Source organism: Rhipicephalus microplus, chromosome 4 (genome assembly GCF_043290135.1).
Source record: "Rhipicephalus microplus isolate Deutch F79 chromosome 4, USDA_Rmic, whole genome shotgun sequence".
In the NCBI taxonomy this organism is placed as follows: domain Eukaryota; kingdom Metazoa; phylum Arthropoda; class Arachnida; order Ixodida; family Ixodidae; genus Rhipicephalus; species Rhipicephalus microplus.
The window spans coordinates 166,396,244-166,409,950 of record NC_134703.1 but is presented as its reverse complement, the minus strand read 5'-3'; the positions used below and the strand labels follow the sequence as shown (position 1 = coordinate 166,409,950).

General features: G+C 39.3%; 1 long non-coding RNA gene across 1 annotated transcript; it reads right to left on the bottom strand.

The window, feature by feature from the left end:
* Positions 1 to 2,601: 2,601 nt before the first annotated feature.
* LOC142814671 (uncharacterized) lies at positions 2,602 to 13,177 on the bottom strand. Its single transcript, XR_012895018.1, has 2 exons — positions 12,954 to 13,177; positions 2,602 to 8,776 (listed from the first exon to the last, which is right to left on the bottom strand). It is a non-coding gene; the product is annotated as an uncharacterized LOC142814671 (long non-coding RNA).
* Between the last annotated feature and the right edge of the window lie 530 nt (positions 13,178 to 13,707).

Below are 13,707 nucleotides of genomic sequence, written 5' to 3'. Positions count from 1 at the left end.
TTTTTCTTTTAATGTGCCAGGGCCGATGCTGTGTATCATACTGTTGCACAAGTTTTCTTTTATTTTGGTGTACTTAACATTTTAAAACATTAGTAAACTTTTAAAACATATACAGTTTTGCAAATCATGACTGTTGAATTGAACACAACAAAATTAAATTTGGAGTGTTAAATCACTTAATATTTCTAGAGATCGTATCACACTTGTCTAAAACACCCAGCCGACCGCTTCAGTTGCTGTTTTCTGCAGAAATATGTTAATGCCGACGCCGTATGAATATCTAACATGGCATACGGCGTGCTAGGCCTTTGTGCGATAATTTAAGCGTGAACAGAAGCATGTAGCTAAGGTGACGTAGAAGCCGTCACTAACAAGAGCCATGCGCTCCGCTGCTCTGGACAAGTGTGATTCCACCTGTACAGCTGCAGTGTTGGCATTTTTTTGGTGCATGAAATTCTCCATGTTCACTTTACATCTGGTCTATTATATAAAAACATGGAAATAAAAAGAATAACAAATAAAACCTTCTACGTCTGAGTGAGAATAGAAGCCAAGCTGCTTGTGTGGCAAGCAGGCATTCTACCACAAAGCCACGTGCCTGCTCAAAAATAATTTTCATGCTTTACAAATACACGCATCTAGTATACACGCTTCACAATACAATATGTAATATCGCAGTATTTCATGGTACAAATGTGCATTGCCACTGGCCATCAGAACGTGTGATTATCATAATGACTTCGTTGTTTAAAGCAGCCACGAAAAACAAAAGGCACAAATGCTACTGGAGTATTCTCTTAGGACCATGTACTGGGTGCATATCAAGTTTAAAAACATTTCATGCACATAGTTGCTCGTGGTTTAAAGCATACTACACAGTACCTGTATTGCGTGGTCTATCCTGTGTCCCATCTCTGCGCTCTTCGAAGTAACTATGTGTACGTATCAACAAGCTCGCTTAGCCACCATTTAGAAATCTATTACGCAGACTGCAACTATATGCGAAACCCTTACTAGCACAAGCCACTTTAAACATTGATTACGTAGTAATAATCTGCAGTATGAACTTTTCAAGCAATGTTACCCTGCAAAAAGTATGCACTAGGTGGTTGGAGTATGCACTAGGAATAGGATATCACTGTTGTGTTCTACTCAAACCTTGAGGGTCCCCTAATTTTTTTCACCAGACAATTGTCATAGATAGTAGTGTTCCACAAGCATGGTATTGTAAATAATCACCCTTTTGGCCTATACTGGAAGAGTGGAGGGGGTATTGTTAGGAGTGAATTTACAGGCTGTTAAGAGTGTATGGAAAATTTGACAGATTGTTGTGTAAGTATGCAAGCATTAGGGCATGTCAGATCATATTAAATACCTGAAAAAGATCACAGGCAGGGGTCCTGATAGGACTCTTGAAAGCATTTCATCCTAGGAAAGAAGTATGTGTTATTGTCACATCTGTTGAAACTTGGAAGGTCAGAAAAGTATTTCAAGCGTAGGTATGTGACGTTTTTTGACAATACATGACTGTGACATTGCACACTTCCATACTGCACATGTGTCTGTTTCCTAACATACTTGCTAGCAAAGCCACAACAGGGTGTTTATCAATTTAAATTTTTTCAAATGTAGTGATTTTTCCAGGTTTTTCACATAGAATAAAAGCAAACTCCATAACCATAATGTCTTCTTGGAAAATGTGCGGTGGAAAGAACACTTTAGCAGTACTAAAATAAAATAAGAGGCACTCATATGAAACAAATGAACACATTTTTACACACTCACTCATAATGTTGTGAGTGTATGTGGTAAATATGAAAAAATGTGTGTATCTGGTCAAAACAAAACTTGCGACCCAGGCACTGAGGAAGTTGGCTGTTTGGTTTTTGGAACAACCAGAACACAACCACACAAATAACATCAACTGTAGCTGCAAGTTTGAAGGAGCCTGCGATAGTCCAACAGTGCAGCCAATGCTGCTATGAAACGTAAAGGTAGCGCTATCTCGTGGCATTCGTATAAAACAAGGATGCAACAGCCCGGCCAGTTGGCTTACTGGAGCACAATCTAGTTCATTATAATGGCTATAGCCTGAAGGCCATTTAGGATTGGATTAGATTACCTTGATCTAGACTGCTGTATTTACTAATGATTTGCATCCCCGTCTCATTTGTACATGTCTAAAATATACTTTTCAGCAAAAAGGAGTACTTACGTATTTTATGCGACCTTGTCTTGACAACGACTAACAACAATGTCGCGACAACGAAACTGTACAGCAAAATTTACTTTATCCTTTCTTTCACTCTCTTTTTTTTTTACACAATGCACACATGCTTGTTGGTGTTTTATTTCTCTGGGTTCTGACACATGGAGCACAATCAAAGTACTCAGACACCTGCAATAAAAGCTGCGGTAGCGTTTGAAGCGCTGATGTTTGAATATGGGGTGGAAAAAAGGAATCTGTCAGACCGCAACTGCTTCCCCGATTCCATAGGTAAATAAAAGATGCAGAATCGTGAGTTAGGCAAATTGGTGAGTGTTCACTGTAGAATATTTTACAAAGGAACGGGTTAGAAGCAGTCAGAGAGGGTCACAGCGCTGATTTCACAACTGAAATTTATTTGGAAAAGGAAAGAACATATATAGAAAATATTGACTCATCAAAACTATGCACATGTACACATTTGTTACAACACAGAATGATTCATGTCTTCTCTAAGACCTTATGTTCTTCATCTAGACGAGTGTTACATGAAATACTTATGCACTTGTTGTTAGATCTAATGAAAATGCTTTGGCTACTTCACACATGCGCTAATCAACATGTCAATATTTGATATTTGTTTTCTACAAGTGGGGCGCACGCAGGGCTGGGTAGTATCGCAATAGTATTTAAGAGATACTTTTGAGTGTCTGTATTGCTGTATCGAGGCACTTTTAAAAAATGTATTTGTATCTCAGTAGTGAAATACTTCCACGGCGTATCGCATGTATCGTGATACTATCCAGGACACGGGTATCTTGTTACTTTTTTTTTTTGTAAATGAGCTGAGACGTGTTGACAATGGGGAAAAAAATTTCTGCTGTGACCTTGGCAGTCCACGGCAAGATATGCACCCACCATTTCTACATTTCTGCTGAGGGCGAAACTGACTCCTACCTTCTTGAAAGCGAGCTAGTTGCTTTGCTACTCGCATCCCATGATGTGTTTGAATGATGGCCTGCTTCAGCGTGACAACAATGTTATACTGCTATATTGAATTCTAGCACAGATATTTTCATTGTGAGGAGTATTGTATACTGCACAATGGGCGCTATTTTTTAAATGTATTTCCTCATGCCAATCGAATGAGTAGTGTTTGTTTTTCTCGTTTTTTTTCCACTTTTCTTTTGCAGCACCCATTTGAAAAACTGAAAAACTGGAGCTTATTGCGGAAGCCACAAACTACCCAAAGAGAATTTGGTACCATGTGCCATCTACGATACTTCTTTCTGCAGAGCATTTCTGAAAAACGCCAGCATGGCCAAACAGCGATTCGAAAAAGGTCTTTTTGAGTTTCCTTTCGCATTCCTTGTTTTGTCCGTTCTTAATTCTTTCTGCCTTTTCTAAGATGTTTCTAGAAAACACTACACCTTCAACTGGAAGTTCGTTTGTTTATGGTTCCAGCACTTTGCTTGAACTATGCTCCTTCTAGCATAACTAATAGTGTTGCTGTTGAGTTCCGGATTTCAGTGTACAATGCGTGTGACTGATGCTCTCATATGGCATAGTTTTTTATTGCAATTGATATCTGTAAATATGTGGTTATTAACAATTATGTGCAGTGTAAGCATCCTTTGTAATGCCTTAATGACACTCGGAGAATGCCGAAAATATAATAAATCAATTTCATTTGCAAGTTTCAATGTGCTGCACATAACAAATGTTTGTATGGAGTATAACTATCCCCGACATAGACAAAAGTATTTTAGTATATGTATTCTGGAATACTTTTTTGTCTTTTTGCAAACGTATCTCTGAAATATCCTGTCACATGAATTACAAATTTATCTCAGTATCTGTATTTTATGCTTCCAAACCACGCATTTCGATATCTGCATTCCAGAATACTTTTTCGGGCATCTCTGCCCAGCCCTGAGCACACATCCACATGGCCTACAACGAGCTGCCAAATTAGACGTGACTTTAGCATCTGATAGCATTAGCCCATGCTCTCTTAAGCACACGCTTATGTAATGCCCCATTTCACCTAAATATTCGCAGCTGCAAGACAGTGGAATCCCATAAATCACGCCAGTAGTGCAAGGAGCATATCTGTGGACATGACTGGAGACACATTTGTTCCCTTTCCCTGGCTGCTGACACAATGCTCTATCCACCAAAGTACACACATTATGCACTTTATTACGTGCTGAGAATGACATGTTTATGCAATAACGAGCACCAACATTTTTCAAACCATGTCCTATCCTGTGTATGTATAGGATAACTGCCTGCCTCTTTTTCTTGCTAATTTCTAGTGCACTTGAATCACAATGATAAAACTTCTCGATCTTTGAAATAAGTTTTTCCGACAAGGAGCAAATCACGTCACCCAGAAAGCCAGAATTTGCAAGGCGAGCAACTTGTGCATCAAATGCATGCGCCATAAGGTGTTCGCGTAACTTCTGAAGAGCGGCACCCAGCACAGTTGATGCAATGGCTCCCTGTATGGTTTTGAGTGGCCAGAATTAAAATTTAGAATTGGCTTTATGAATCTAGGTTGGTATTGCTATATATGTGATCTTTGATGAAAGCCTGTCTTAAATCAAGAAACTGTAGCTCATCAATTTTTTGAAACTCCAAAGTGAAACGCTGACATTTCGTTTTCCTTAACATCTTTCTTTATATTAGCAACCAGTAAAGAGCAATTGTTGATGTCCAGTAGAACGAAGAAGTCATGGACATATCAAACAGCGTGTGATGATAACCAATTCAAATGCTTTTGCAGCTGCCCGTCTACATACCCAAGAAAAATATAACTAATTACAGGTATATTCATGATTCAATGCAGATACCAGATTTTTGGACAAAATTATTTCCCTTCCAAGACACAACGGTAGAATTTAGGTGGCCTGCATGAGCTCTAAAAACGACGCAATAGAGATGCCACACTGGCACTGAAACAACAACTCATCATTATCTTCTCTCATGCACTGCTTTATACACTTCAAATCTTCACATTGGGGCAAACAATAATATAAATCTTTTACGTCTATACCGAATGCATTACGGCACAAAGAAGGTTGTTCACTTAGTGATAAGATGATAGATTCTGAGTTAGAAATTCTTAGCGGATCACAAGTCTTCAAACGCTCCGAATTTTTTTGAATATACTCTGAAACATTTATTTACCAAGTGTCTTTTTCTGAAACAACAGCTCTTAGTGGCAACATGAATCTTCACTGAAATAAAAACTGATAGTTTTTACCTTTTTGCTTTTTTCACACTTGCCGCTACATGTTTCTGATTAAGCGTTAGTAACAGGGCATAAACTTATTCGTTCAGTCACCCGCTTTGTGCATCAACACTTTTTTTTATTAATATATACCCTAAAGGCCCATTCAGGCATTACGCAGGGGGTTTTAGTTATATAATAAATTTGCAAATCAGAACATTGCCATTATAAAATTAAAGTGGTAAAAAATGTAAAATACAGTTCCATAGACAAAGATGCAAAAGGAAAAAAAAATTGTGGCAGGAATGAAAACTCAATAAGAGAGACACAGCTATAGTGCAAAAAATATATATATACAGAAAATTGCCATGAAAAAAATTGCCCCCTATCTGCATATTTGACCAAAAATGTCGTCGAAAGACTATTGTATTTCGCCTCAAAAGAATGAATAGACAGAAATATTTATTTGATGTTTTGCACGAGAAAACTGGTGAATGGGATCCTGGAAGTGTTGCGTGAGACATGAGTGCCATCTGGCGGTAATTTCAAAAAACAAAAGGATGGCCTTTGTTATAGCGAGCACGCGGCATGCAGCATGCGTGCAATCTTGGAGGCCATACTTTGTAGATTTCAAGACAGGTAGCAGCACAGTATCGTCTTAGCAAAGCGTAGGAGACTCGCCTTTCTATGCGAAGCGTCGCATTGTCAGCTGCAGCGCTTAGAATTACTTATTTATACCTTTTCTAGTATAAATAAACACAGTGCACAATATCGACGTGTTGATATTGTGCCTCAAATATGCTCAATATTTGCTTTTTATTGACAATCGTACAAGTATGAACGCAGAAACTTGAGCAAAACTGGTGGATGCTGTGGATGTGGTCGTACTTGAGCCTTTTTGCTGACAGACCAAAATTTTTCCATTGGAGTATCCCAAGCAAGACTATCATCTTTAAGGAGGAAATATATTTACAATGAAAGAAGAGTAAAAATAAGCACATACATGCACTTACAAACTCACACAGATAGGTAAGTCATATGTCCAAGAAAATATCGAATTGGTTTACAAAGGTGGCACGATCAATGAATCAAGCGATGTCGCTTGGCAGTGTGTTCCAGTGATGTGTGCTTCGAAGTAATGGTGAGTGTTGATACATAATTGTGCGTGCCAAAAAAGGGTGTATTTTGAATTGGTGATCAATATGTTTCAAAATATTATGAGGTGTGTTTGTACAAGCTTCATGAAGGCACATTTACTATGATAAAATGTACGAAAATGCAACAACAGTGACGACAGTCTGCGTTTTTCAAGAAGGGGTAATGAAAGTGAGTGCGTAATATCTGTAGTGCTGCAGTTGCGAGAATACCACTTGGTGATAAATCCTGCTGCTTCATTTTATTTTAATTCTAGTTAATCGATGAGATATGATTGATGTGGGTTCTAGATGATGGATGCATATTCTATCTTTGAACGGACAAGTGTAGTGTATGCTAGCATTTTAGAGGTATAGTTCACCAAGTAAAGGTTTCTTTGAATAAATCCAAGTGCTTTTGACCCCTCACTAGTTATGATATCTATGCGCTTATTCTAAGGCAGGTCAGAAGATAAATGAATTCCAAGATACTTAAATAGGGATACTTGTTTAATGGGGAGAGCTTGAATTTCATATTGACTCATTTCTGTTTTATGTGCTCTTTTAAACGTCATGGCCTTCGTTTTGGAAGTGTTAATTTGCCATGGTGACACCAAAATGCGAGTTTATTAGGGTCCAACTATAATGACTCGTTAGCTTGGGTACTGTCAATTTTTCTATAAATTATGTAGTTGTATGTAAATAATTCGATAGTAGATGACAAACCATGTCCAATGTCCTTGATGTAAATGAGAAACAAAACTGGTCCCATGATTGATCCCAGGGGAACACCAGACTTTGCATGTGAAAGTGAAGATGCATGTCCATCCACATAAATTGATTGGCTGCAGTTGCTCAGAAAATGATTTATTCAGCTTTTTTCCAAACCAGTGGCTACCTTATCATTATACATAGAGCCATCTAGAGTTTAAAAGAAGCCTTCCTTGTCAGCAACCAAAACATGCAACTTAGCTTCCAGATGCGTATCAGACAGCGTGAACATTGTTGTGAGGAGTGACTAGGCTATGTACAACAAAGGCAAGCTGAAAAAGCCAGTAGGCTTTTTTTGTGAAGCCAAGTTGCGTGTTTTGGTTACCTTCATTTACGTACTCTTCTATGAACATAATGATAAAAAATACTCATGGATTTAATAACACCATCTCAAGGAAATGAAATGAGAAGAGAGTGTGCTACTTTTGAAATATCTGCAATAAGTGCATAGCGGAGGACGTTTGCAGCTGCATCGCCAATAATAATAATAATAGCAATAATATTATACAAGGCAAGACATAGCCCACCAAACCTCTTGTGATGGCAGTTCTAACATAAGCACCAAACTAAAAGGCCTTCAAGCCAAGCCAAATTTGTGGCCACGAAAAATATGCACCAATTTACCGATGTGAGAAATGCTGTGCTTGGAAAGTCAGATATGATATGTGATATGTAGAAGGAACATACATCAAAATAGTGCATGTACCAACGTGGAAGCTAAGGAATGCTTTAGTCAATGGGAAGAATAAGCTGCCGAGCGAACTTTCTGTAGTCTTCTTTACACTGTAATCTGCCACGAGTGTGACAACATGTCAGTCTATGAGACCTGTGATTTCAATGAAAGAGTTAAACAACACAACAGTTCAAAATGAAGTCACCAAATAATGGGTGGCCTTGGATGCCCTCGCTGAACATGCGGAATATACAGGCTTTCAAATTGACTGGTCAAGCAACCGTGTTCTGGTCGAAGAAAACAAGCTTGCATCATGCCAGCACCTGGAATCCCTGCACACTCACACAGCTGCACATATACTCAATAAGATTTATGGAACGCTGACCATATACTTTTGGTGCTTACATCACGCACCTAGTCATACTCAAATACGATGTACCTTTTTTATGGCTGTCATTCAGAACAATATCAGGTGCCTAAACATCTGTAAACTTTGCGTTATTTTGGTCGGTGTATCCTTTTGTTTGTACACTAAGAAGAAACAGTTATGCATTGCCTTTTTTTAGGCCTCTTCAAGCTGTTCAGTGTAGTTGCAGTCGAAGGAGTGACTTTTTGAGTATTGATCAAGGGTAATGCTTATTTTTGTGATGGTGGCACAGACTGCCGCCAGTTTCCATGAATTAGCCAGGTTTTACCAAAGTTCCTGCAGTTTTCCAGCAAGGCCCCAATTCCCCGACTTTCCCAGGTTGGTAGACACCCTGCACAAACAAAGATAGATGGTAGTTAACTCGCGTCCTGTTCCCTGTCTTATGCAAGCGTCATTCTGCACTTTATTACCTTGGAAGTACTTGCTGCTAGGCAAGTTGGTATAACATTATTAGGGAAAATTCTAGACGATGCGAATGTGTGGTGCAGTGTAAATATTTTCTGTAGTTCAGCTGCGACCGATGCTCTTTTTCTGTGCTTTTTCATTTTTCCAGTGGTGCTTAGGCATCTATAATTTTCCCCCTTAGCTTAATTACCTCCCTGAAGCTATGCATCATCTTGCCCATTAACAACCATTGTTAAACTATTGTATGTGGCATTGTTGATGCAAAATGACCTTAGAGTATATGCTAAAGCTCCTGCAGGATCACCAGCTGAATGTGATAACCAGTTCACCATTTATAGGACCCGAAGTATTGACATTTTCAATATATCTGTTCGTACAGTGCTTCATTGGAGTCATGCAAGCTTAAAATATGGTGCTCCCACAGAGAAATTTTTCTTCCTGTGCTGTGACCAACGGGAAAACTATGTAGACAATAATGAAAAGAGATCACAACTAGGCTTAGCTGTGTGATGTCTGCCTCAATAAAAATGTAATAAATTAATGCAAGTGTGGTTATATCACCATGGTGTTGCCAGTTTATTACTACATTTGATATGAATCTCTGCTCGCTCCACCATGGTGTTCCTAAGGGTGTACACAGTCTTACCTCTGAGACAGCATTGCCAGAACTAATTTCACTGTCCCAATCTTGAACAGGTGTGCAACAAGCATGCGCCAGTGCAAAGAGCACAAGAGAAGTGGTCACTGCTTGCATGTTCAAGGTCGTATGCACGCACACCGGGCTAGGATTTTGCAGTGTCTTACATTTTGAGTGGAGTATACTTCGTGATGGCGGGAGCCATCTCTGTGGTCACCAGCTAGACTGTCACAATGTGCATATTGTTGCTTCAGACAACTGTTTAGGACAAAAAAAGGGCACCGTAGAAAAAAATATTTTTAGGCTAACGTAAGGGCTTGTGGTGAGGAGACTCTCAAAAGGTACATGGTGTGTCATCTTGCAATAGAGAAGCAACATTTATATCCAGTTTATGTTAGTAGGAATCTGCTAAACATTGGCCATACAAGCTTGTGGCTAGAGAAGGATGATGTCCAGAAGATGCCCTCCTGAAATGTTAACCTGCACCGTCCTCCCTTGCCCTTCTTGGTGCACTGGAATTTTTGCCCTATAGGTACTAATTCCTTTAGTGGGTATTCTTGAAGGGCTTCTGAATAAGCTCACTCTTACCACCTGCTTTACCCAAGGGCAAATCCTACTGTTAAAACTTGTTTGCTTGGCAGAAATTTTTAACAGGAAAAGAAGCTTCACTCGTTACACAAATAAAGCTACAGCATTGCAAGATTACTATGATGTTATGTACACAGACCTCCCACATACAACTCACTAAAATGTCACCAATTACCTCTATGGTGAGCCTGATTATGCCTTAAGACAGCATGTAAGTTTCTTGATCCTATACTTTTTAATCAGTACATAAACCTTGAAAAAACAAGATCGTCACGTGCAGTGCATAAAACCAGTGCTTATGAAGTGCAATGATGCCATTGGAAGCATCAGCAAAAGTAAATTCACCCTGCTGGAAAGCAAATTGTGCGTGAAGCCTGTAATTGTACTGTTAACAAAGTCTTCTCGACAACTTCATTACTTCTACTTCTGCAATTTTCATAATCCTGTCTCTTCATACCTTGCTGTCAACCCAAAAATTATTGACCTATGAGGTGTTACTCATATGACCATGCTCATTTAACATACCTGCAAGCCTCAGAGCTAATATAATAAAATTGAAGACTTTCATAAATTAATGCTCTCTGCTACTCACCCCTCCAAAAAAATTTTTAGCATCCCCTTCAAACCTGTTTTTTTAAAGACTCAACAGGCACAGTGACGTGACTCATGAAAGGCATATCCGGAGCTTCTGGTGCAACTAAAATCTTTTTGGAGCAGCTTAAAAGCTGCCTGAAGCTTTTAAGCTAGAGGTGTTGCACCACATGTTACAGGGAACTAGTTCATGAACATATGCATGCATGTTCACTTGGACTTCTGCTCAACATAAACGTAGGCTTTTTGCTTTTTTGCAGACATCCCTAATTTATATAAAGCTACCTAGCACTTTCCGGGAATTCACATGGCATTTGTAAATGACTCTGGCTTTCAACGATAGTTTAGCTACAATATTGAATCACGGACTGGTAAGACTATTTATGCATTGTATTTACTTTCCAAAAAAAAAAAAAGAGTCTGATTATATTAATGCTTTTATTAGTACAACCTAATCGTTCAATCTGTGGAGAAGTGGTTGCTGTCATCGTTTATGTACAGAATTGTTAGGTCCCCAATTAATGAGCACTTCATAAAAAAAGGGTTTTGTAACTGGTCCTTACTGCCAATTATTTATTATGGCTCGACAAAATTTAGAGTTATGGGGGAGTCAGTAGTTACACTTGGCAAACTGTTTGACATGTACAGTCGTCGAGGTCGAGAAGCCCAGCCGAGACATACCGGAATAGTGGAACACCATGCTTTCTAGGAGAAGTAAAAGTGATTGTACAGCATGCGGTACTGCTGATAAAATTTGCCCACTGTATGGACTTAAAACTCAACCACCTTGTATGAAATATTTTGAAAGTAAACTGTAACAAATAGGACCACAAATTAAAAAAAATAACTAAGTGGTCAGTTCTATATGCAGGTACTAAATTACTGTATTTTAATACAGTAAAGCAAGACTGTTGTCCAAGCACAACTAGCTCATTATTACTTTTATCTGACAGTAACCACAACAGTTAGAAACTATTTGGCTGAAGTCCCCTGGTAACTTTTGTAGTATAAGCGGGTTCAGATTGTTAAGAAAGTTGGTGCCCAGCAACGTTTTCAACTACATTGCACGTTCATGTTTACTGTGATAACATCTTCAAATCGCAGGGGTAACGAATGGATTTCAAGCGTATGCCATATACTTGCTCCCTGAGAGAACACAACAACGAAGAGTGCACGCATGCTTGACACAAATAATGAAATTTATGAAAAAGATGTAGCAGGTTTCGTCTCTTGGTGCAGATCCCTGCAGGCACTTACCTAATTCTCACCTTATTTTGCCAACAAGCAGCCCATGTAAAACGTCCGAACATGCGCTATTATGTCGGGTCATAACCAGTTTCCTCTAACCACCTTACACTTAGTTCTGGCACAACATACGTTTCAAAGATCTATTTCTTGCAAACTGTGTGAGTACTTGTAGACCATTCTTCAACAGTTCTTTTTTTTTTTTTGTGCTTACTCGATAGGAAAACATGAGCTACAAATTTTCTAAGTTTCTAAAATATGAATGGTAATTGAATTGTGAATGGTAATCTACACCCAGCGTTAGCATACATTTCCTTTAAATCATTTTCAATTTGAGGCATGGCACAAATTTTGAAGTACGACTGAAGCCTCTCATATGCATGTTTCGTTTATTTGAACGTGCCATCTAACAATCTTGAATTAATCCTGCAATGAACTAACATATGAATGCCTTGCGAATTGCCTGCCACAAAATATATTTTACTAGGTAAATTGTTCTGTGCTTGTTACACAAGCTGAAGATGATGACGATACTGACTGCCGCATCGTCACTGATGAGGCAGAGGATAGCGTGTGTACAATTTAGGTGCACACACGAGGGCCAATGTCAGTGCTACATTTCCAATTTACACACGAGCGCGCGCAATATGTATGTTTTACCGCAATACACAGCGTGCACTTCACCGCAAGGCACGACTGCCTTGCGGCACTGTTTAATTTTAAGAAGACGCTTAAGGTGGCCATTTTGAGCGAATATTTATAATGCTCCCAGCATATCTTCAACTTTATTTCTTTTTTTTTGTATACACCCACAAGAAAAGACATAGCTTAGAAAACCGATTATCGTAATCGGCGAATACATATTTAAGCTACTTAGAAAATAACGTCGTGTGAACGACTGGTAATATTCCATCGCTTCCAACTTGTGCATTTCGTATCTGTCTCACGCAGTTACGCAAGAAGAAGCTTCAATGAAAGTTTTGGCGCAAGCATACACTTCACCGAAGCGACACATCGATCCTTACGCTACACACGCACTTACCAGACATACACGTACGGCATACATCCACAAATAGCATAACACACAGTGTTTATGATCGGGCAAGTCGTTACCACATTGCTTATAGACAGTATTACAGAACGAGACCACGTATCCATGCGCAGAGGCGGTTCTCGCGAATGCGTAAGGCTCCCGGCCAAGCTAAGACCACGGATAAATAACTACCGCACGGTAAAGATCCTCACAAGTTAGTGAGGAACCTTAGACCTTTCGTTCCCACCACCTAAACGTCCCCAAAAAAATGTCCAACACGGCGATTCTATCGCCGTCTATTTATACGTTTTCAGCCAAGTCAAGCCGGTTTTAAGCGGCTATTGGGTGAACCGATTGTTGTTTCCGTGTTTCCATCACCTTATGCCCAATTAAAGTTCTCAACGTCTACGTGTTTACATCGGTGCCTTTCTTCCTTTCTCCTTCACCTGGAGTTATTTTGCGCCACTAATTGAATATTTGTACTTCCTAGCACGTCCGAAAGCGGAGAAGCTTAAAACACGTTCACGTGCCTACAAGCAGTTAGGTCCCTTTCTACTGGAAAAATGTGAGTGTGACACTCATATTTTCCACGCTGTATGTATATTGTCCATCGACATACACTATGCTTATTTTCATTGCAATAAGATATAATCCTGTTTGTCGAAAATTCCATGACTTACACCACGTAGCGCGGCAAGCTGAATATGCTACATTCTGCCCTCGTTTAGGCTTTCCGCGATGCAATTTGCAGGCCGAGGGGAGG